Source organism: Oxyura jamaicensis, chromosome 4 (assembly GCF_011077185.1).
Source record: "Oxyura jamaicensis isolate SHBP4307 breed ruddy duck chromosome 4, BPBGC_Ojam_1.0, whole genome shotgun sequence".
NCBI lineage: Eukaryota > Metazoa > Chordata > Aves > Anseriformes > Anatidae > Oxyura > Oxyura jamaicensis.
Genome location: NC_048896.1, coordinates 41,992,692 through 42,015,494, shown reverse-complemented (window position 1 = coordinate 42,015,494; position 22,803 = coordinate 41,992,692). Strand labels below are relative to the sequence as shown.

Here is a 22,803-nt window from a genome sequence, read left to right as displayed (position 1 = left end):
GAGACATTTTAACAGAAATAAACTGTTGTTTGGGAAAGTTCTGCAAATAATAGATATTATGGGCTTGATCTCAAACAGCTAGAACATACATATATAAAATGATTTTTTTTTTTGTTTGTTTTTTAACTTGGGTTTTCATTTTTCTTATTCATTTCTATTTACTTGTTTGTTTCTGCATTTTGAATTCTCAAATTTAGCTTGTATCTGGATCCTTCACAGTCCTTCCACAGGATCCAAAGAGAGTGACTCCTAAAAGTGAATCTTTCTCCAAATGACAGAAAAACTCTTAATGATTTCTGTTCTCAGACCAGAAAACTATTTGAGAACCATTTCATTTTCAAAAATATAGAACCTTTTCTTCCCTAAGATGCGTGATCATGGTGAGAATCAACTAAGACTGTATGTTTACCTGTGCCTATTTAGAACCATTCTGGTTATATATTTTAACTTCATTGCTTGCTAGTAGCTTGGGAAAATATAAAACATTTTTCCTGAATCTTGTAATTACAAAATTTGATATATCTGCAAAGATAAGGTATAAAGAAGTATGTTTCTTGTTTTTCACATTTCAAGTGAATTTTTTCCCTATCCCATGAGCCTCTTATACACAGAGAGTATGAAAGTATGAACTCCAGAAATTCATAACAATGAGAAAGCATGGCTGGCTTTGCCATAAATGAAAATCAGAGCCAGACTTATTGCCTGCCTCAGCAAAGTAGGCCTATGTGTGTTCTTTTTGTCTTCCTTCAGAAGTGTTCTCCTTGTTTATTACCCTCCATATTTTATTTTGCAGGTTTGCTGTCTGTAGACTACTTCAAAATACCACAAGGAACTGATGCCCTCTACATTCACATAGATTTGAAAAATACAAGAAGATAATACTTTTAGAAAAATATTTCTGTACCTCATTGTGTACCTGTGAAACCTTAGAGGACTCTATTATATTAGATGGCATTTGTTAAATAGAGAGGGATAGTTGTTTCTCACTACAAAACTTATTTCACAGTTTCTCAGTAAGATCAAATACACATCTCTCATGTTCACATTTCAAGTAGACAAGAGATTTTCAGAGTCTCATTATATTTGAAAGCATGTATTCAGCTGAAAACAAATGAGGTTTAAGATCCAAAATCAGTTATAGTTTATAGGTCACTTCTCACATTTCTCAACTCTCAAAAACCTTCTTGGAATCCATAAAATAGCAGCTTTTCTGGAGGTTTTCTGAGAAGAATACAATAAATTAACACTTGGTAAAAATCAGTACTTTTTCAAATCGGCCATCATAATATTTAAAATATTGCAGCAATTCTCACTTCTCCCATGTAAGGCAAGTAAATGGAATGGAATTGAGATGAACAATGTAAGTCTATGTTGAAAAGATAAGACTGGGAGAGGGTTGAGGAGGGAGCAGAGAGCACACAAGATTTTACTAAGAAAACAGTTAAATCATAACTGAAGATCTCACTGAATCTCCTCCCAGTAAGATTGTTTTCTGGGAATAGTAACTCAGGACCACAAAACTTATGGACAAAACACTGGACATAGAAGAAATCTGCTCTAAAAAAATACCCAAATTGCACATGATATCTGAATGTGAAAGCTCATTTATACTCTGCAAATATATGCATTTTCAAATGTTATGGAGACATTTTTCAAATAAGAGTTGTACATATAGAGCAGTTACATGGCATTGCACTCTGTAATATCCTTTGCTAAGTCAAAGCCACCAAGTTATAAAGTGAAACTTCCAACTTGCCATCCCATGAGCCCACAGAAATAAAATGCTTTGTTTACTTTATTAAGAAATGTTATTAAACCAATCAATCCAGGACCTAAGAATCAAAAATAAGCTTTGTAACGTATAACAAGCTATATGTCCTTTAAATTAACTTTTAAATCATAAAAATGCACTTAGATCTGGTCTCCAGAGCAAAGCTTTATAATGGAAGACTTGAGGTAGTTATTAAGTAAAACTTGCACAAAAGGAGAAAAAAAAATGGTGGCTAAACGTGTTGTGACCAGTTTCTCTAGGGCAAATTTGCTCAGAAGAATCACAGAGGAACATCAAAGGATGTGTCAAGTGAATGTCACAGACTCCCAGCACAGTAATTGAAAACTATGTTTTGAAAGAGTGGCCAACGTCCCACCAAGTTTTACTTACTAGTGCTTAGTTGTTTTCTGTTTGTTTGTTTGAAGAATTCTATTCTTCAGAGATAGCATACTACAAAGGTATGTGAAATGAGTGGGGCTACAATAAATCTCTGATAGAAACTTTGCTGTGGAAGAGCACTAAGTAGCAGGACATGAAAGACAAACAACTTCTCAGATGCTACACAAACCCCAAATTGTTTAGACCAGGTGAAATACTCTAAAGAAATAGATTAGATGCGGAGGAGTAATGCCAGGGATAACACAGATGCAGGAAGACGGTTAACTATCTCTCAGTCTTAATCACTGGCAAAGAATAACTTGTTTCTCTGAGTCACTTTCCATTAACCAACTTAGGAATCTCACAACTATCAGCAAGAGCAACAAATGTGATCCTGTAAGTCGTATAGTATCACCTGGACAAGCTGTACTGAAGGCCTCATTAGGCTGGTTTGCCTTCAGTGGAAAGCTGGTTCTCCATATGAGAATGCACCTAGTTTCAAGAACAGCCTCCTACGTAATACCCCACCTCCCAGTCCCCCACAGGCTTTAATGTCCTCAGGACATGAACAAGAAACACAGATCCCTGTGCCAGGTCCTGCCATCCCTCACAGCACACTGCTCACCCCTCACATTTGTGCTAAGGCAGCTTGAAGGCTGCAGCAGACTTCTAATCCAAGCCCACACAATGGGCTGCTCCCATAGCAGAGCAAACGGCTTCAAGCCTCTCTTACTGAAGGTCCGAATATGGGAATGAATGAAGCAGCCCCTGCAAAGGCAACACTTTCCTCTTGAGCAGGAGGGCTGAGAGCAATTAGATAGAGATTTATAGCAGGGCTCCACCAACATATAAGTCACCAAAAGAAATAATCTTCACTACGTGATATATGATTCGGATATAACACTTATAACCTTACACTTGAGGCACACAGTTAAGTCGTGCAATTATGCACTCACCCAGTCTCAAAGTCTCGCTCTAAGCCTTATGCTACTATAATAGAGCAGACCTGAGCCTATTGATTAGATATCTACTTATGGTATAAAGGTACTTTACTATATAAAGTCTTTTTTTTTTTTTTAAAAAAAAAAAAATACTATTTCTCTGTGGAAAAAAATCTATTTCATATATTTTAACTTAAATAAAATGACCAATTTGAGAAAAATTAAGTAATATCTTTAATAAAATCATAAAATGCAATTTTAAGTTACAGTAAGCTAAATAAAATATGGAACAGGAGCCTGCATTTTTTATTAGAGTTCATTAATCTTGTTAATGACTTATTGAATATCTTTGAATTGCTGTGCATGATAAAAATTGATCCCAGTGGCTACATTGCTATATGCTTTAGCAACCACTTTTAACAGCTGGATTTCACTGACTATTTCTCCAGTCTGTTCTCTGCAACATTGCAGGGAACACTGCAGCACATATGATTTATGGCTGGGTACTATTTTTAAAGGTTTAGCACTTTTCTGAACTGAACATTTATATTTATTCCCCGCTCTCCCCCCCCCCCCACACACACACACCTTGCATACGTGGATACTCAACAATTGAATTAGAAGTCACTTACCTATGAACACAAACTATCAGCTTAGCTTTCTCTGTTTTGCTCTCCTGAGTTTGACTGCAGTTCTGTTTTAGATGTAGAATGTTTAATTTTACACAGAATAAGACAAGTCGGTTCCAAGCCACCAATGCTATATTTCACCAAAGGTATTCAGCCACACCAAAGGACCCTTCAATTAGCCCCTTGCAAAACAATGGTTTGATTCAAGGCACTGCCTTGGCTTAACTGTGGCTTTGTGCCATTCCACAGATCTCTGCTGATTGCTACCAAAACTGCCTTATAGCCTTCAGAATAGATCCTTGTGTACATTAAACACAAATCCCAAGGATGCCACGTGAGATAAATTAATACCTCTTCTGGGATAAAGCTTTACGATGTCCTAACACATATCAGCTTAAAGTGTCAAGCACACTGTGCCAAAGACAGTATCCCATAGTTCCATATAACCATGCTGAAATAAATGCCAATCCAGTCTTTTTATGCATTTTAGGCAGACGGTGAAAAAGTATTTGGTGTGTTATAATAGAAAAAAGAGAAAGGTCACGTTATAGTCCACATTATTCTGTATTATGGACACACAAAATACAATACAATACAACAAATACAAGCTTGAAAGAAGTAATGCTTACAATATAAACACAAATCCCAGAGGGAGAAGTGTGTAATGTAGCCTGTGTGCCAAATTAATGTAAACCATTCAGAATAGACAACTCTCACAATAAATCTGATTTTAAATGGAGGATAAAAAGCTGAGATAGGATTGCTGGCTTTTAATGCTTTTTGTTATCCTAGCTGTCATCCAAACTTTTTTTTTTTCTTTTCCTTTTGAAGAAAGTTAACAAGCCAAATAAGAGAAGAGCACATACCTGTGTATTTACAACTCCATGTTTAAATGAAACTTAGAAACATTTAGAGGCAACTAAATGTTATATGATACAACTAAAGTCAATTTAGGGTTCATATTACATATTAAAATCAATTATTTCAAGCCTTATTCCTAAGTGAAACAGAAACAATTGCCAGTATCATTAGATAGTATTATCAACTCACAACTGCAGGAGAAGCAAAAAGGAAGATGGGGAAGATGAAATTTTCCACTAAAAAGGATGGAATTTATAATTAAACCAACTACTTCAGATAATATATCACTACAGAAAACACTATTAACTCTGCCATAATGCATTTAACCCCAGTAAAGATTAGAGAAAATAGCACTGAGGTTTTATAAAAAGGTGTATTTGTTATAACAGAAAACAATCTCCCATAAAATTTGATTTCTTCATTAAGCAAGGATTAGTCTTTATGGCTTTGTCTTACTAACTAGTAAGTATCTTTTCACGCAAAGGGTTTCGATTGCTCTAAATTCTCTAAGCTGATCCCCAGTTCCTTAAATAGGGAAAGTCTTCTCTGAATCCATGGTCTTTCCCCTGATGTATGTTACCAAAAACAAAGCAAGAAATAGGCTCCATCTAATTTCTGTCACAAGCCCATTCACACTCTCATTTATCATGTTTTTAGGGCACCCAAGTATTAAAAAACAAAAGATGGCAATTAATAATCAAAACGTTGAGGTATATTTCATAGGAAATTAACTTTTTTATCTCAGAGCCTTGTACTTCACTACCACAGTTTCTTAGATTTGATTTGTTGCTGTTGTGGTTGTATTATTTATTTTTATTCCACCACTATTTTTGTGACTTACAAAAGCCAAGAACCCTAACAAAATTTTTGCGTGAGTGATATGCTTGCTAAAGCAGTTCACTAGAAAGTAAGCCATGCCAATTTATTTGTAGGTGACCCAAACAGCAGCAATAAATTCATTCATTTATTTTACAACTATAGGAATAAATCAAATATTTGCAGAATAGGCTAAGTAGATATGATGGAAACAAGCAAAAGCTGCACACTTGTTACAACTGTTTGAGAGAGGGGATTCACATTATTCTAAAGTACTGCCTTATGTGCTTTTGAGATTAATCCTATTACTCTTCAGCTGGAATTCTGATACTGCTCCCATTTAGAGTGCATCACATTTAATCACATATTTTTATGGCTCATAAAGCAGATGAAGCCTCTTCCATGTATGTCACAATGTCTCTCATATGTATGTCGCAGTATGTACAGGAGATAGAAGCTGCTGTTTTGTAGTAAAAGCCTTCTTCATCAGGCACATAGCTGCAGGCTGCAGTGTGTGGCAAGTCTTCCCCTGGCGTGTGGCTACTAATAGGAATGACTGTAGTGCTGTAATAGATTAGCTCATTTGGTTTACATTATCACACCTGATGAGCATTGTATAAATCCTCTATACAAGTTATTGCTTTAATCTTTGATATTTCATATGGCATGATTAATCTCCTTTAGAGAAAATGAAAACTGCTGCAGTTCTGCTCCCTTTGTTTCTTCCTTACACAAGCCAGGCTGTCATTATGGTTTAGCAGTACTGTCATTTTTGCACTTTGTTTTTCAGTTCTTTCTCCAGCTGAAGATGGAAAGTGTAATGGATATTTATAAAATGAAGAAATTCTGAGGAGCTTAGTTCTACACACTTACATGTATTTTCTGTTCTTTGCAGTTAGTTTTGCTTCGAGTAGTATTTCTTTTTACTAAAAGTAGATAATCTTCTTTATTCTCTTTTTGGTCTTCCACTTTAATTCCTGGATTATCATTCATTATGAATTGTGCACAATTCCATCTGTGTTTCTGCAGTGGCAGAAATTCTTGTCATTTTACCTGAGAGTCCCCAGGTAATCTCAAACTTTACCTTGGTGCCACTAAGCATTCTTTTTTATTATTATTATTTATTAAAAATAAAATAAAAAAATAAAAGTTCCTACAAATATTTTGCTACTCTTAAAAAGCATATTTCCTGGAATTTTATCTTTCTTACAGGCCAAGGAAAATCACTGTAGCTTATCACATAAAGTTTTGTCATTTCCATCTTGAAAACAGAAACTCACTGAGATAGATCTATTATGTGTTAGACTTGCTGTTACTCCCTGGCTCCTTGTATCATGATTTTTATTTTTTAACCTCCACTATTAATTATTGATCATATAAAGGGATACATTTCAAATAATAACTGTGTTAAGAACAATGATAAAGAAAAGCTCCCCAGCTTGGATATTCTTCCCTAGCTGTTTTCAACCACCTGGTTAATCTTTGTGGATTACGGCACCTTTGAGCCAGCCAGTTCATAGGGTGAAGGCCTGTGAAGACAGCTGTAATAAAATGTACTCAGTAGAACTCTTCAGAAATTAGGTAAGTAGGTAAGGGAAACTTAGCTTATTAAAAATAATAAAATAAATCCAAATTCATTTCCAGCTCTGGAGCCTGTTTTGGACATGCATATACTATAAGTGCTCAGTTTGCATTCACATCTTGGTGTGTTCATCATCTGCTTAATACACTCCAGTTTGCTTATGGGCTGTCTGATGGAACAAGCTAATTAGCTCACTCTGAGATGAAATCAAGGTGCAGATCTGGGAATAGCTTGCTCCACAGATTCCTGCCCAGGCAAGACAGATGAGATCAGGCCAGATACAGCTGCCAACACTGCTCTATACCATTCAACACTGCTCCAGCTGCTTGTGTGCAAACATCTCCACATGCTCTGATCAACGTTTCATGGCATGCCATAAAAAGCAACATATTCAGTTTATAAATTCCTGGTGTACTGCAAACGTTCTGACATTACTCCAGTGTTCTTCCATATGGATATGTCTAGTCTGCTTCAGAGAGAGCTAACTCTTTCTGGTGGGATCAGCTTGCAATCTGGTGGTCACAAGCTTGGGTAAGTGCCTTTAAAGAGAAAAGAACCACTTGTAACAGTCATTGAAAACAAGAAGGGCAATCAGTGGTCATTTCAACTTAGGTATCAACTGTTCGTGGGTGTTGCCTCTTTCTATCAGTAGGCTCTAAAGATTAATAAACAGAAGTTTAATTTGAAGTGGTCAAGGATAAGATAACAAGGATTTTTTTTCAGAGATGTAATAGAAGAGTTTTTTTTTTATTCTTTATTTATTTTTTGTATATTTGAACATAGGCATCCCAATTTTGCCTAGCTCCTCTACTCACTCATATTCTAGGCAATATGATCTCTGTTCATTGTATTTCAAAAGCAAGAGTTGAAACATTTCCAATGCTAAATGACAAAACACTAACATATGACGATGTCTGAACTTCATCCTAGAAGCATTTGCACCAAAGGGATAAACAGAACCTACTGTGCAATACTGTACACTATACTCTTATTTATTACAATAAAATAAAGACAATTTGGTATCAAAAGATCTTGTTGGAATCTGACTTTTTATCAAAATCAGTTTCACAGGTTTCCAAAACAAAGAGAGAAGAAAATGAATGCAAAGAACAAACTAAGGACAGGCCATATCCTTCTGGTAATATAAATCAGGATGAAATGTATACAAGCTTGCTGTATCAGCTGAACATTAAAAATTTAAATAAGCACAAAAATAGTTTTTACAAAGATTATTGACAATGGTGTCAATAGAAATGGAAGGAAGTAGAACAAAATCAGAATCCACATTTTGCGGTCACTGGCAAAGACTTTATTGCTTACAAGTTTTTCTTCCATTCATGACTCCAACCAATGAAGGAGAACATACAATCCCAGGAACATTTTGTATGAGTGCTGGCTATCTAATATCACTCAGTGAGAGTGGCATTTTGGCATTAGGCAAGATAGCACGGGTTAAATTTAGTTTTCTTCAAGGTGCTTTTAAAATAAAAATTTAGAAATGAGTATTTGTGAACTACAAAATGATATCTCAAAAAGATGAGCTTCTGAAAACTACCTAAGAAATTATTTAATTTGCCTTCACCATCACCAACGAAAAAGAGTATTTTCACAGTATTCAGTGTTTTTTGTGCTGATTCTTGAAATATTTAACTTGAATAATGAGGACATTAATAATACAAGTTTGAATGAGAATTATGATTATACTAATGTCTATCAAGCATTACTAATACTAATCATTCACTACAAAAAATAGAGTTGAGTAGGATATTTTACAATCCCAATTCTTGCTAGGTAAGCAATTCCTGTCACTACAAAGTGCAAAACAATTTTTGCCCTTATAGATGCTCTAACTGTCCATACTTTCCAGTATTTGGAAGCTGAGCCTACATCTACATCATGGTTTTACTGGAACACAGTCATTAAAGTCAATAAACTTTTGTTTTAATTGGTAAATAGCAGAATTGATAAATTTGTGCTCTAGAAATTTGTTATTAATAACTAAAAGAACAGCCCTGAGCATGAATTCTTTATTACTCCTTCCATATATTTAGCACATCGATAAAAATGTTGTCATTCACAGTAAAAATATGAGGATTGCCTTCAAATTATTATACCTATGTATAGAGAGTATTTTAAATCTTGCAAACTGCCTTTTTTTTTTTTTTTTATCTCTTCTGTATAAATTTTACTCTACTGATGAAGTAAATAGGGTAAGAAATATCAGAAATATTATTCTGTTTTATCAGGATCATCACCAAGGTACATGATAAACAGAACAACCATGTTGCAGGATTTTCTGCAGCTACTAGTAAAAACACATTTCTACCCACTGACGCATTTTCATTCAAATAAATACTAGATTGTTTACTATCATTGATGTCTTTGCACACCATAGTGACAGCTAAGGTCCACCCTGGATCCCCAGTGTATTGTGTTCACTTTTTTTGTGAATTGCAGGAAAAAAAAATATATAATGAAGGACCTGGGAAAAACCTACATTATAGTTATGCAATAATATCTGATGTTGACATTAATTAAACCAGATGACAAAAGAAGGCCTCTGTGGGACACTGGGCACTAGGTCTTGGCTTATCCAATCAAGTTTTCCCTTCTGTTGAGATTTATTTATTTATTTATTAAACAAACTGTCAGTTAGGAATATACTTCCCTTTTACTATTACATCTCTGTCCAGAAAGTCAGGCCTGGAAACACCATTATGTCTCATCATGAAAGAGAACTGAGAGGTAGACTCACTACTATGTTAAAATAGCTTTGATCCTGTGGCATTAGGGGGAAAGGCTTGAGAGTTTGTCAGCTTTTTGAATCAGTGACCACTCTGAGATTGTCTATGTCTTCACTTAACAAAAGAAACAAAAGTTTTCTGTAACCCTTTATGACTGGGTCTCACGTCCTATTCATTGCCTTAATAAAGAGGCATGAACTTCACTTCAGATCATATATTACTGTGAATCAAACTGTGAAAGAGAAGGAAAAAAGATATTCTGTGGATCCAACACACTGATTTTTGAGTACATCATCACATGCATGAATGAACCCTGCAGAATCACTCTGAAATAAGTAATGTTATAGCCATGCTGTAATATAAATGACATTAAAATTTGGGCACTTACTAAATCAAATTCTGGGTTGAGGACAATGTGCTTCACCAGTGATGCTTCTTTCTGGATGAAGCTGCAGGTGAGTTCACGTATGGGGAAAACAGCAGAAACTCTCTGTCACCTTCAGCAATAGGCCATTGCCTTTGTCTTCCTTGTCAGTGCCTGTGAATCAGAGTCAGAATGAACTGCACCACAATTTCTACAATCCATAGAAGTCATTGACATTTTCAATTTCTATTTTCTGGTCCTACTGAAGACCAGAAAAATACTTGGTTTACCCAGCAAAACCACCACATTGTCATGCCCTTCTTTACAAATTGCAAAACATAATATAAATCCCACAATACTCTTTTATAACATTCCCTCTTATTCTGCTCTTACATTTTATGTTTATTTCACAAGGGAGGGGTTAAAACTACAGGAAGAAGAGTATTCTGAGATTTAAATATATATACTTTCTTTTAATTTTTATAAAAATCGGGGAAATTTTGAGGAATAAATCTTTGGCCAGATTTAAGCAAGGCTTGGATTTTCCAAAAGATGATTAATTGTTATTGTTTATTATTCTGTAACTTCTGACAGATGCCCTGTAATTCCCAAAGTCAATATGCTTACTTATGGATTGATATATGGATTTAATCTCTAACCACTTATTTTATATCTCTTGGGCTTGTCTTTTTGCTGTTTCAAATTTATTTCATCAACTTTATCTAAACAATCATAATCACCATGTTTAATGAATTGTACAACAAATATAATTCTGCTCCTTGGATAAGGATTTGAAAATACAGGTGAACAGCTGTGAATTACCTAGCCAGATATGAGTGTCTAATTGGAATTCAGTTTTAAAAATCAACCAAGTACTCTCACTGAGGCAAAAACCTCTCCATTGACTTAATGGGATTTAGACATGTCTAACTGTATTTCATAATACACCATGTGAGTTAACTTTTAATTTACATTTTCATGTTTTGAAACGTTTTCTTCTTTTCAGAAGAATGTCTCTGGAAGCTCCTAATATTACGTCCAGTTGTTCTACATGACTCTATAGACCTAGATATCTCATCAAAATTAAAATGAGGCACAAAGATTCTAAGGGGCAGTAGAGAAAACTGAAAGCAATAAGTGGTTTTATATTAGTATTTTTAGGCAGTTTTCCACATATGTAGGCTTCCCAATAGCTTATTTGTGTTATTCTGTTATACACTAGACACCAGAGTAATAAAATATTTGTGTATTCTTTTGCTAAGAGAAACACAAGCAATTAAATATGAAATAGTTCATACGTTTTTGTATGTTACCTTGCCTGAGTGATAGAAATTTCCTGAAAATCCTGTTGAAGTTTCTAATTTGACTTAATGAATTCTGAGTTTGAAAGAGTGTCTCCAAATGAGCAAATGTGGTATGAAACAATTCTAATGAAACATATTTTCTCCTACAGGGAACACTGAGGAATATAATTTTATTTCTATGCTCATGTCTTTACATATAACAAAAAAAGGGCATATAATTAAACGTATCTTGTAAAGGCTTATTTGCAGAAGCTTATTGCATTGTCTTCATGGTTATACAACAACATCTGTATTATTCTTTTATAATATTAAAGCTTCCTTTTTTTTTTTAAAAAAAAAAAAAAGTCTTTATTTCTACCAAGCTGAATGTTTTCCTGTATGAAGAGTAAATAAAAACAGAAAAACAATATTGAGAACGCTGAAGTATTTTATACAAATCAGCACTACTTGTCAATCTGATTTATGACTTTTAAAAATCATTTACATATGATACTAAAACAAAAAATAAATAGGAGATATTCTATGTATGCTTAAGAAAAAGAGCATTGCTTGTACATTTTTGCATGAATATCCAGTGTTTCCTTTATTACATTATCAAAATTATCATTTAAAACCAATACACTAAGCTAAACTGCATACTGTTCTCCCAGAGTCCTAATTTTTCATCATTATTAAAGATTCAGATAGAATTAATTTAATATTTTCATAGCTATGTATCCGAAGCATATTTTTAATAAATGTATGAATTAATAAATAGAAAAGAAAAATCTTTGAATTACAAGCTAAGTAGGATTTTAATACAAAAGTACCAATACAAATAAAGATAAGATTTGTCCCACTACATAGATTTGTATCACCAAAACCATTCTGATCCATAAATTTTCTAATCAAGATTGATCTACCAGAGCTTTTTTTCCCCACTAGCTGATTCCATCATTGATCCAATATATGAAATAATTTACATTAATAATCACAATATTATACAGACTATTTATCTCATAATGAAAGCAGAAAAATATCAAAACCTCTGCAGGAATTGGTATAAAAGGGTTTCTATAACATTGGATTTAAGTAACTGTACAATATTTTAACTATACATATTTGGTAATGCAATTCTCTGCTGAATAGTTTCAGTGATATTTTCATATTCCGTAAGGAAAGTCAGGACATGGAAAAATAATCATAAAATGATCTTTTCACACCATAAGTAATTGTGAGGATGCTTATGTTACCCAGTAAGGAGAAAAAAAAAAAAAAAAGAAAGAAAAAAGAAAAAGGAAACTAACATGCCATCACTTTCTTCTGCTCATTCTTTCTTTGTATCATAATACTATACAGCTGAAAAAGCAACCCAACTTCAAGTACAACAAGGAATTATGGAAGCCCTTGCAACACTGACTGAACTACACATGATTTCTATGTCACTATTTACTGAATTGCCACTATTTACTGAATATTTTCTCTTACTGGTAATTATTATTATATTTGTATTACTACTACTTTTTCATTGCTATTATTGAATAAAAACACTAAAACTGTCACAATTTAGATAACATGACTTATATTTAGTGACAAAACAGCAGGGAAACTAGACAAGATTTTGCCAGTTTTGCCCAAAAGCCAGCAGAAGGTCAAAGAGCATGGGCTGCTGAATCAACGAACTTGGCAGGGGGATGGAGACCTGAACAGCCTGGCAACATGGGGTCTCCTGAGACCGTTTAGAAGCTATCAACATTTGGAAATAGCTACATTTTGGCAGTAGCCAAGTCCCTGTCTTATGACACAGATTGCACACATTGTGTCATGAGACATGGATGAGAAGGACTTATTCTCTTTTGGTATCACTCTGGCTCTCATGATCTCAGAGTTTTAGACCAAAGAAAAGCCAAAGGCTGTGTGGGTATGTAAACATAAAAAAGTAAATGTAAAAAAATGTAAAAAAATGTAAAAAAATGTAAAAAATGTAAACAGGTTTCAAAATCTCATGAGTAGAAGATTTTCAATCAGAAGTTAACAAAAAAAAAATTGCTATTTGTACTCATTTTTTGACATATATGATTCAGTGAAGTTTTCCAGCCCACTCTGGCCCTGAAGTCTTCTCTCATGTCCAAGTAGTGAGATGTTGTAATGAAGAAAGGCAGGAATATGGGCAAAACAAACAAAGCAAAGCAAAGCAAAACAAAACAAAAACAAAAACAAACAAACAAACAAAAAAAAACACCTCGATACCTCGATTACTCCTCCTTACTTACATAGTTCTGCTCCTCCATCTTCCTATGGCACACCACTGCCATACATACTGCAACTGAGAGTTTGTCATACAGACAGCAAACTAGAAAATGGAATTTCAAAAGAAGAGTATGTTTGGTACAGGAGATGAAAACACACACATTTTAAGAAAAAATAAAATAAAATTGAACATTTGGTCAAATACTTGATGTAGCAAAGATATCCAGCTAATGAAGCTAGTATGTTATATTCCCCAACAGCACCTGTCCTTTTTTCTCTGTGATGTTCTCTTCCCTGCAGGATTCCCTAACTCTCCTTCAGACTCCTCCCTGTGTCTCTCCGTGGTGAGGGAGAAACTTTCAAGCCTCTTTCCAGTCTTCAGTTACCTCCAGCTGCCTTCCATATCTTTTACTCCTTCGAGGGACTAGAGGTAGCAGGAGGGTGCTGCTACCACGTGTGCCAATACCTATCGTCTGGCAAGTACCAGAATAGGTGGGTTTTGAATTGTACTGTGCTTTGTCTCAGTGGCAGTGTTATTCCGGCTTTCCTTCTACTTCTCAGTCACTGACTTTCATGAAATGCATATAATATCTGTCTTCTCTTAATTTGGTTAAAACTAGCTGTTAAGTTAAAAACAAAGGAGAGAAAGTTCTCAGGTACAAACTAGCAAAAGCAGTCTTATAAGCATCACCCTCTTGAGGGAAAAAAAAAAAAAAAAAAAAAAAAAAAAAAAAACATGTACCAGATGGTGAGTGAAGTTTGTTTTTAATGAGACTGGTTCCTCTAGTATACTAGAAGCACCAGTTCCCAAACATTCTGGAAGAACATGGTCTTCCCTAGAGGTGTCCAACATACAAAGTCTGTACTGCCATCATGTGGAAGATGCTGCTACATCTTTTCACACTGAATATTTTCCCTCTGTGCATCTTAGAGATACAGTCTGTCCAATACCATGTGATTTTCCATCACTGTCTCTCCATTTAAACTACTAGCAATATCCATTACTATGAATATACCTGCTTCATGGATCATGTGCCTGGGTTCCATAAAAATTTATTTGCTAGAAGGAAATTAAAAAAAAAAATGTAGGATGAAAATAGGAAAACAGGGGATTCAGTACGGGAAATATGTATGCTAAAAGAAACAAATGAAGAACAAGATTAAAAAAAAAGGAAAAAGGAAAAAGACAATGAACTAATGTACATGATAAGATTAATTTAGCCAAAGAACATCTGTTCTTACATGTCCCTCTGATGACATCAAATGTGAAGGCTTGTGTTGGTTGGCTTTGTGTCTTTTACTACTTCATTAGTACTGTGCACAGATTCTGATAGGGTTTATAGATATTCTAGTAAGAGGGCCCCTTGGGCCCTTAGTATGCACTACTTTCTTTATTTACATTTGACTTGCATCTACCCATACAGGGTTCTCTATTATTTATTTTAAAAATATATAAATTACTTTTACTTTATATTCTAAGAACTTTGAATGTTTCATCCCTCATTTGGTCTCTCTACAAACCAAGTAGGATGCTTTAAGTCTTATTTCCTGTATGTTGTATACTGTACAACCAGCTAGTAACCTAAAAATCTTACAAAACCCTTACCCATTTCTTAAATTCCTCTGCTTATACTATTCTACTAATTTAACATCTCCCTTTTTAATACCATCTTTCAAACCATGATTATACAGTACAAATATAATCCCAGGGTTCTAAAAAGATAGGAATCCATCTGCATCTGTAAGAATTATTTTTCTATCTGGAAAGTTTCTGAGATATCTTCCTGCCATCTTAATTATTCATTTAAAATATAAACTTTTTCAAAATCCAGAAGTAGGTTCATGTAGGATCTCTCCCTGGATATGGACCCTTGCTTCCTGTAGCCATAATTTAAAGACCAACAGTAAGACAGGATTTCTAGGCAACCTTTTTCAGCTCTTCAGCAATGGCTGTTTCTGGATCCCTTCCTCCTCTTCTCCCATCTCAGGTTTGCAGAAGTAACATACAAATTTCAGTTCTCCCCAGTTCAATCAAACACCACCACCACCACCGAAATTACCTTACAAAACAGAAATGTTGCATTTTGGCAAGGTCCAAATGCCAGAGGATGGAAAAGAAAAATGCAGCCTGTTGTACAGACAGGAGACTGAAGGCAGAAGGTGGCAATGGACTGAAGCCTAAGCAGCTTAGACTCTGAAACCATAAACAGCAGACTGTGCAGAGTCAACCTGCATGATACACTGCAAAAGAGACTTACAGAGGGGCCTGAAGATGACAGCAGACAAAAAACTGAATTGAGGATGGATGACCTGCAGACCAGCACATGTATGCATGACTTTCAGAGATAGGCAGAGGAGAACAGGAAATTATCCCTGGCATGGGTTTGGCTGCTTTCCTCCTGTAGTGACTGTAACATCACAAACACAAAGCATTTGAAAATGTTTAGCTGAAAATAGAAGTAACTACTGATTTAAAAAAAGCCACCAATTACCAACAGTTTGTAACTGTGGATTGCTGTATGTTGGTGACTCAGAAGTGAGCTGTCAAAAAAAGTTATCTTTTATTAAAGAAATTTCAATTTATTAGAAATTTGAAATTTATTAGAAATTTCAATTTTTGCAGCAAATCACAAGGATCACAAGACAGCAAATCCAAGGATTTTACAAGGAGTGTGAATTTACAGTTTTGTTCAGCCAAAGACAGACATCCAGACATTACCTAAAGGCAACCAGATTGCCTCTGTCAAGCAAATATTTAATCTTTTATTTAGCACTCTCTAGGCATATTAGAAACAACCCACAATCATGGATAGATGAACTAGTTACTTCTACTTGGACTAAAATTATAGAATTTAGTGCATGATCTGTTCACCTATGGAAAAAAAAAAAAAAAAAGTCAAGATTCTTCAGTAAATTTGTATTATGTTCATTAGAAAGAGCATCATCATAACAGAGTTTGGCATTCGCACCGACCACAGTATTAAAAAGCTGAGGATGCAGTGATCAGGGAGAATGATCAACACATACATACAAATGTCTGCCAGATGTGAACGAGACAAATTGGTGGGTTGTCTGCAGTTCTGGCACTGACATTGATTTGACTGCACCCATTATGTTTTAAAATACATAAATAAATGTGTAACTTATTTTTCTACCTGCCAGAGCACAAACTTGTAAGACATTAACTCTTCCTCCCAGTACAGCTGATGATGTCTTTAACACATGCAACGCTGCTAAGACAGAACCTTTGTTTTCCATCATTCCAAGTCATTTCACCAAGTGCCATAGATAAGAAATAAAGAACAGAATTCATAGCAATATAATTTCCATTCACCTACCCACAGCTAGATATTAATCAGTTTCTAACTTGGTCACTGCACCAAAATAATTTCCCAGAACAAACTCTAAACTTTTTGACTGATGAACAAATTGAGCAAGGAAATAGCTTTTTATATTTTTAAACATCTAATTGATTCTGTGGCTCTGTGGCTGCTAGTCAATATAACAGTAATTGGAATCATCATGACTAATGCTCAGATCATTTCACAGGGCTTTCTTATTTGTGTAAACATCTCCTCATCTGCCTTCTCACCCTCTCTAGCTTTTCACAATATTTTTTCTACTTACATCCAAATTATCTCCGATGTGCTAGACAGGCTCCATAGCTAGTATGTTTCCCCTGATGTAACATTATTCTCCTTCAGCCATTCCCCTACCACTACTGCTATGGTATTCAGACCATTTTTTATTATACTGCATCTAAGCAGCTATGGTTAGTTATTTCTGTTTGCATCTTTATTCTTAGTATGAAGCATTACCTTATGGAAATATAATGTTATTATTAATAATAACAATAATAATTAACCAAAAAGTTGCATATGCAGTTCTTGTTAGGGAGATTGAAAATAATGTTTAAATTTCAGTTTATTAGAAACATTTATCACTTGCTATAAGAACGTTATTTTTAGTATCTCTCTCTAATTCCCTGGCTTCTTATAGTTAAAACAAAAAAAAAAAAAACAAAAAAAAAAACATTTTTCTTCTTTTTTTTATTTTTTTTTTTTTCTCTCCTAATATTTTTTTTTTTTTTTTTTTTTTTTTTTTTTAATCTAAAAGGAAGATTTCCAAAATGCTTTTCACCTTAGTTATCAGAAGAGGGGCATTGGTTCTCTCAAGGAACCATCCTTTTTTGGAAGAGTTAGTTTGGACTGCTGGCATCTCACTCTTGCTTTTGGAAAAACTGAGATTAAAATATTTTCTAGTCTGCACTTGTCAGAAAGGAACATTATCCTACTTTATGAATAAATCATGTGTTCCTCTTTTATCTGCTGGTAGTCTTATATTTATTAGTGGACAAATAATCTGTTCCTCAAAGACTTTTTTGCATTCCCTTGCCCTCAACTTGTACCTGAAAAGCAATTGTGATTCCAGTAGCGTCACTGTTAAATATGCCATTAATTACTTCACTAAGACATTATACCATACTTCGAACAGACTGTAAACATTTTATGTCATTAGGTAATGCACTGAGGCTTTTTTTTATGCCATAACAGCTCTATTTATATACAATGTTCTGCATAATTAGCTACTAATGAGGCTCTAACTTTCACTGCTGTAAGGCCTAGATATGTTCCTTTTTCAATGAATTCATTTTTGCTGTCTCATTAACACACTAAAAAACCTGAAAATTGTACTTTAATTAAAAGCTAAACTACCTCTGTCTGGAGACACTAATGAACAGAAACTCTTTAAGGGAAACACAAAAACTTAGTCAAGAGGACAACATGCATGTATTGCAAAAAACAAAACACAGGTAATATAGCTCACTTTTTTCCCCCCAAGGGTAGGATCTTCTCATTTTTTTTCCCCTTAACTTTGTCCTTTACTTTTTTCTGCCTTATGACCTTTAAAAATAACCATAAGTGGAGATTGATTTCTGAAGAATTTTAAAACTGACACATTTAATGAAACATCAAATACACTAGCACTCCATTAGAGAAATATATTTGGAAACACTAACCCTAATGCACATGAAGAATCAAACCACTTCCTACATCAGACTTGGTTTTATATCTTCAGGAATGCTACCTACCCTCAGACTGACAAATTATGACCTAGACCCGAACAAGTGATAAGACTACCTTAAAGTCATGAGGTGTGTGTGTTTTTTGAGTCTTTTCTGTCAGTCTGCTGAATTAGATTACCTTCCCCTCCTCCATAACAGCAAAGGCTAGAAACATAATAGCAGAAATTTGTCTAATTACAATTTCACAACCATTGCAATAAAATCATGAGCATTGACCGCAATGCTTGATTTCCTGTCTTCTGCAAACACTTAAAGCAATTAATTGAGTAGCACACTAAAATACATCAAGTTGTCATGTAGAAGCACTGAGTAATTTTCAAATATACTACTGAAGGAACAGCATCCCAGTAATCTTATCAACATACATAAAAATTCACTAGATTTTAAATTTTTCCAGCCATAGAAATGGAGACTTGATTTTTTTGAAAAAAAAATATAAAAGAATATACAAATAAATCTAAAGTAAATGTAAAGAAAAAAAATGTTTGGAGTTTTTCTGTAACTGAATATTCACTCTGCAGACCGATCCAAAATGTGCCAAATCTACAGGCTCTATGGCATATTGCTTCTTGTCCCTTCTGGTGAGATGAGGAAGTTTGAGATGTATGAATTTCCTAGAAATGACATTCAGATGGACAAAACAAAGTGTCTCTTGGATTCATCTGATCATTTTCCAGTTCTTGATGGCAGTAAGGAGGTATTACAGCTTCTTAAGAGCCTTGAATCTATTTTTAGTTAAGAGTTGATATTCTGCTTCAGTTACAGTCTTATGAGATTCAGCAGTCAGAGAGTGCTATCCAACAGTTAGCAAGATCATTATCCTCACTTTTAACTTCTACCCTATCACATGCTCTATTTCCAATTATTAGTGATTATATATTGGAACAATAAGTCTTTAGGATCAGTAAATCCTCACAATGACTACATCCACCGGCACACTTCTGCTTAAAATTAATTACAATATTAAGATTATAGAAAAACAACATTGTCTCTCTCAGATTGAGCAAACACAAGTGTCCCAAATGTAAGGCATCTGAATAGTGCTAATAAGCATTGCTTGCTACCTTTGCATGTACCTGCTAAACTAGTTATCTGTATACTTTTGATCTAGTTTCTGGTGTCTTCTAAGTCATGTAATAGTAGGAGAATTTACACAATTCACCCTCACCCTGGAAGTTAAGCCTTATAAAATGGTGAATTCAAGCACAGATTTATTAACCTTTTAAATTAATTGAACTGTAAATTCTTTCCACCAAGGCTGTTTTGTGGCAGCTATCCAGTGATTGACCTTCCTAAATTACCCTACTTTGAATGAATTTGAAACATCACTGTTTCCAAGGACACCTTCTCAATCCTTAGCCATACAACCAGTTTCATCTTCCTTGCTATTATTTCCTAGCAAATGCATTCCCACGCCAAAGTATGCGAGTTTTCACTAACAATTGTGTTGCTAGTTATTCAGATCTAGTCTTTCCACTGACATGTCTATGCTGTATTTCCCAGTTACTTCTTTAATGCCATTTTCTACATGTATCTTACATCTCATTGTTACATACCAAATGTTTTAAAAGAATCCAACACAGGTGTTCAACTTCAAATGCATCAGTGACGCATACAGGAATCTAATGACATGTGTTGCCATTACGTACATCTCCCTTTCTATTTATACTTTGTCTTTAAGGTGCTTCTAATCTGGGCTTAAGGAGGCACTAACAAATTTGTCCCATCTCTTCATAATCACACAAAAAAAAAATATTTACACTTAAGCATTCTAAAACATAGTACTCCTTGATGACAAACTATGGTATCCTTTTCATTTCTGAGGAGTAAGCACTGGTGAAACCAATGATTTTATGTTGTCTTACAGGAATTTTTTTTTTTTAAAAAAAAAAAGAGAGAAAAAACACCTTAAATTGAAAAAATTGCTTTTAGCTTACAACCAGTTAAACTCAGAAATTTATGTGCTTTTAATAAAATGCAAGCACAACTCAAATTTTGTAACAGGAAGTTAAGAGCCAGATTTCCAAACAATTAAAGTGAAACACCTACATCGTTTTGAAGAACCTATCTAGAAGCCATCTCAACACCTAAGTCTTTGAAGAACCTTTAAATAACTTCTCCATAACATTGCCTCATAATGTAAGTAATTCAGAAAAAAAAAAAAAAAAGTCTTTTGGTTTGCAAGATTCGAATAGTCCTTTTAACATATGGTTATGATCTGAACATTTTTCAGCACTTACATAATTTATTCAGAATGGGTAATCATATAGTTTCCAAACTATGTTATAATGTTAATCACAGAATCACAGAATTTTCTAGGTTGGAAGAGACCTCAAGATCATCAAGTCCAACCTCTGACCTAACACTAACAGTCCCCACTAAACCATATCCCTAAGCTCTACATCTAAACGTCTTTTAAAGACCTCCAGGGATGGTGACTCCACCACTTCCCTGGGCAGCCCGTTCCAATGTCTAACAACCCTTTCGGTAAAGAAGTTCTTCCTAAGATCCAACCTAAAACTCCCCTGGCGCAACTTAAGCCCATTCCCCCTCGTCCTGTCACCAGGCACGTGGGAGAACAGGCCAACCCCCACCTTGCTACAGCCTCCTTTCAGGTACCTGTAGAGAGCGATAAGGTCACCCCTGAGCCTCCTTTTCTCCAGGCTGAACAAGCCCAGCTCCCTCAGCCGCTCCTCGTAAGACTTGTTCTCCAGACCCCTCACCAGCTTCGTAGCCCTTCTCTGGACTCACTCAAGCACCTCCATGTCCTTCTTGTAGTGAGGGGCCCAAAACTGAACACAGTACTCGAGGTGCGGCCTCACCAGAGCCGAGTACAGGGGGATGATCACCTCCCTGGCCCTGCTGGCCACACTGTTTCTTATACAGGCCAGGATGCTGTTGGCCTTCTTGGCCACCTGAGCACATTGCTGGCTCATATTCAGCCGACTGTCAACCATCACTCCCAGGTCCTTCTCTGCCTGGCAGCTCTCCAACCACTCACCTCCCAGCCTGTAGCTCTGCTTGGGGTTATTGCGCCCCAGGTGCAGGACCCGGCACTTGGCCTTGTTGAACTTCATGCAGTTGGCCTCGGCCCATCGGTCCAGTCTCTCCAGATCCTCCTGCAGAGCCTTCCTACCCTCGAGCAGATCGACACACACACCTAACTTGGTGTCATCTGCAAACTTACTGAGGGTGCACTCAATGCCCTCATCCAGATCATCAATGAAGATATTGAAGAGGACTGGCCCCAGCACCGAGCCCTGGGGAACGCCACTAGTGACCGGCCTCCAACTGGATTTGACTCCATTTACCATGACTCTTTGGGCCCGGCTATCCAGCCAGTTTCTAACCCAACAAAGCGTGCACCAGTCCAATCCAAGAGCAGCCAGTTTCTTGAGGAGAATGCTGTGGGAAACGGTGTCAAAAGCCTTGCTGAAGTCAAGGTAGACCACATCCACAGCCTTTCCCTCATCCACCCAGTGCGTCACTTTGTCATAGAAGGAGATCAGGTTCGTCAAGGAGGACCTGCCCTTCATAAACCCATGCTGCCTGGGCCTGATCGCCTGCTTTCCCTGCAAGTGCTGCATGATGACTCTCGAGATAATCTGCTCCATGAGCTTCCCTGGCACTGAGGTCAAACTGACAGGCCTGTAGTTTCCTGGGTCAGTCCTCCAGCCCTTCTTGTAGATGGGCGTCACATTTGCTAGCCGCCAGTCAACTGGGACCTCCCCCGATAGCCAGGACTGCTGATAAATGATGGATAGTGGCTTGGCCAGCTCCTCTGCCAGTTCTCTCAGTACCCTTGGGTGGATCCCATCCGGCCCCATCGACTTGTGCACATCCAAGTGCCGTACCAGGTCACCAACCATTTCTTCATGGATAGTGAGGGCCACATCTCTCTCCCCATCCCCTTCCACCAGCTCAGGGTACTGGGTATCCAGAGAACAATCGGTATTGCCATTAAAGACTGAGGCAAAGAAGGCATTAAGCACCTCCACCTTTTCCTCATCTCTTGTAACTAAGTTTCCCCCCACATCCAGTAAAGGATGGAGATTCTCCTTAGTCCTCCTTTTCGTGTTGATGTATTTATAAAAACAT

At 35.9% G+C, this 22,803-nt stretch overlaps 1 long non-coding RNA gene across 3 annotated transcripts in view; it reads right to left on the bottom strand.

Annotated features, from left to right (window-relative positions):
* LOC118166538 overlaps positions 1 to 22,803 on the bottom strand; it is a 360,867-nt gene that overhangs the window by 18,778 nt on the left and 319,286 nt on the right. For all 3 annotated transcript variants that reach the window (XR_004750563.1, XR_004750562.1, XR_004750561.1), the window contains one exon: positions 10,111 to 10,260. This is a non-coding gene — a long non-coding RNA (uncharacterized LOC118166538). The remainder of the gene's footprint in view (positions 1 to 10,110; positions 10,261 to 22,803) is intronic.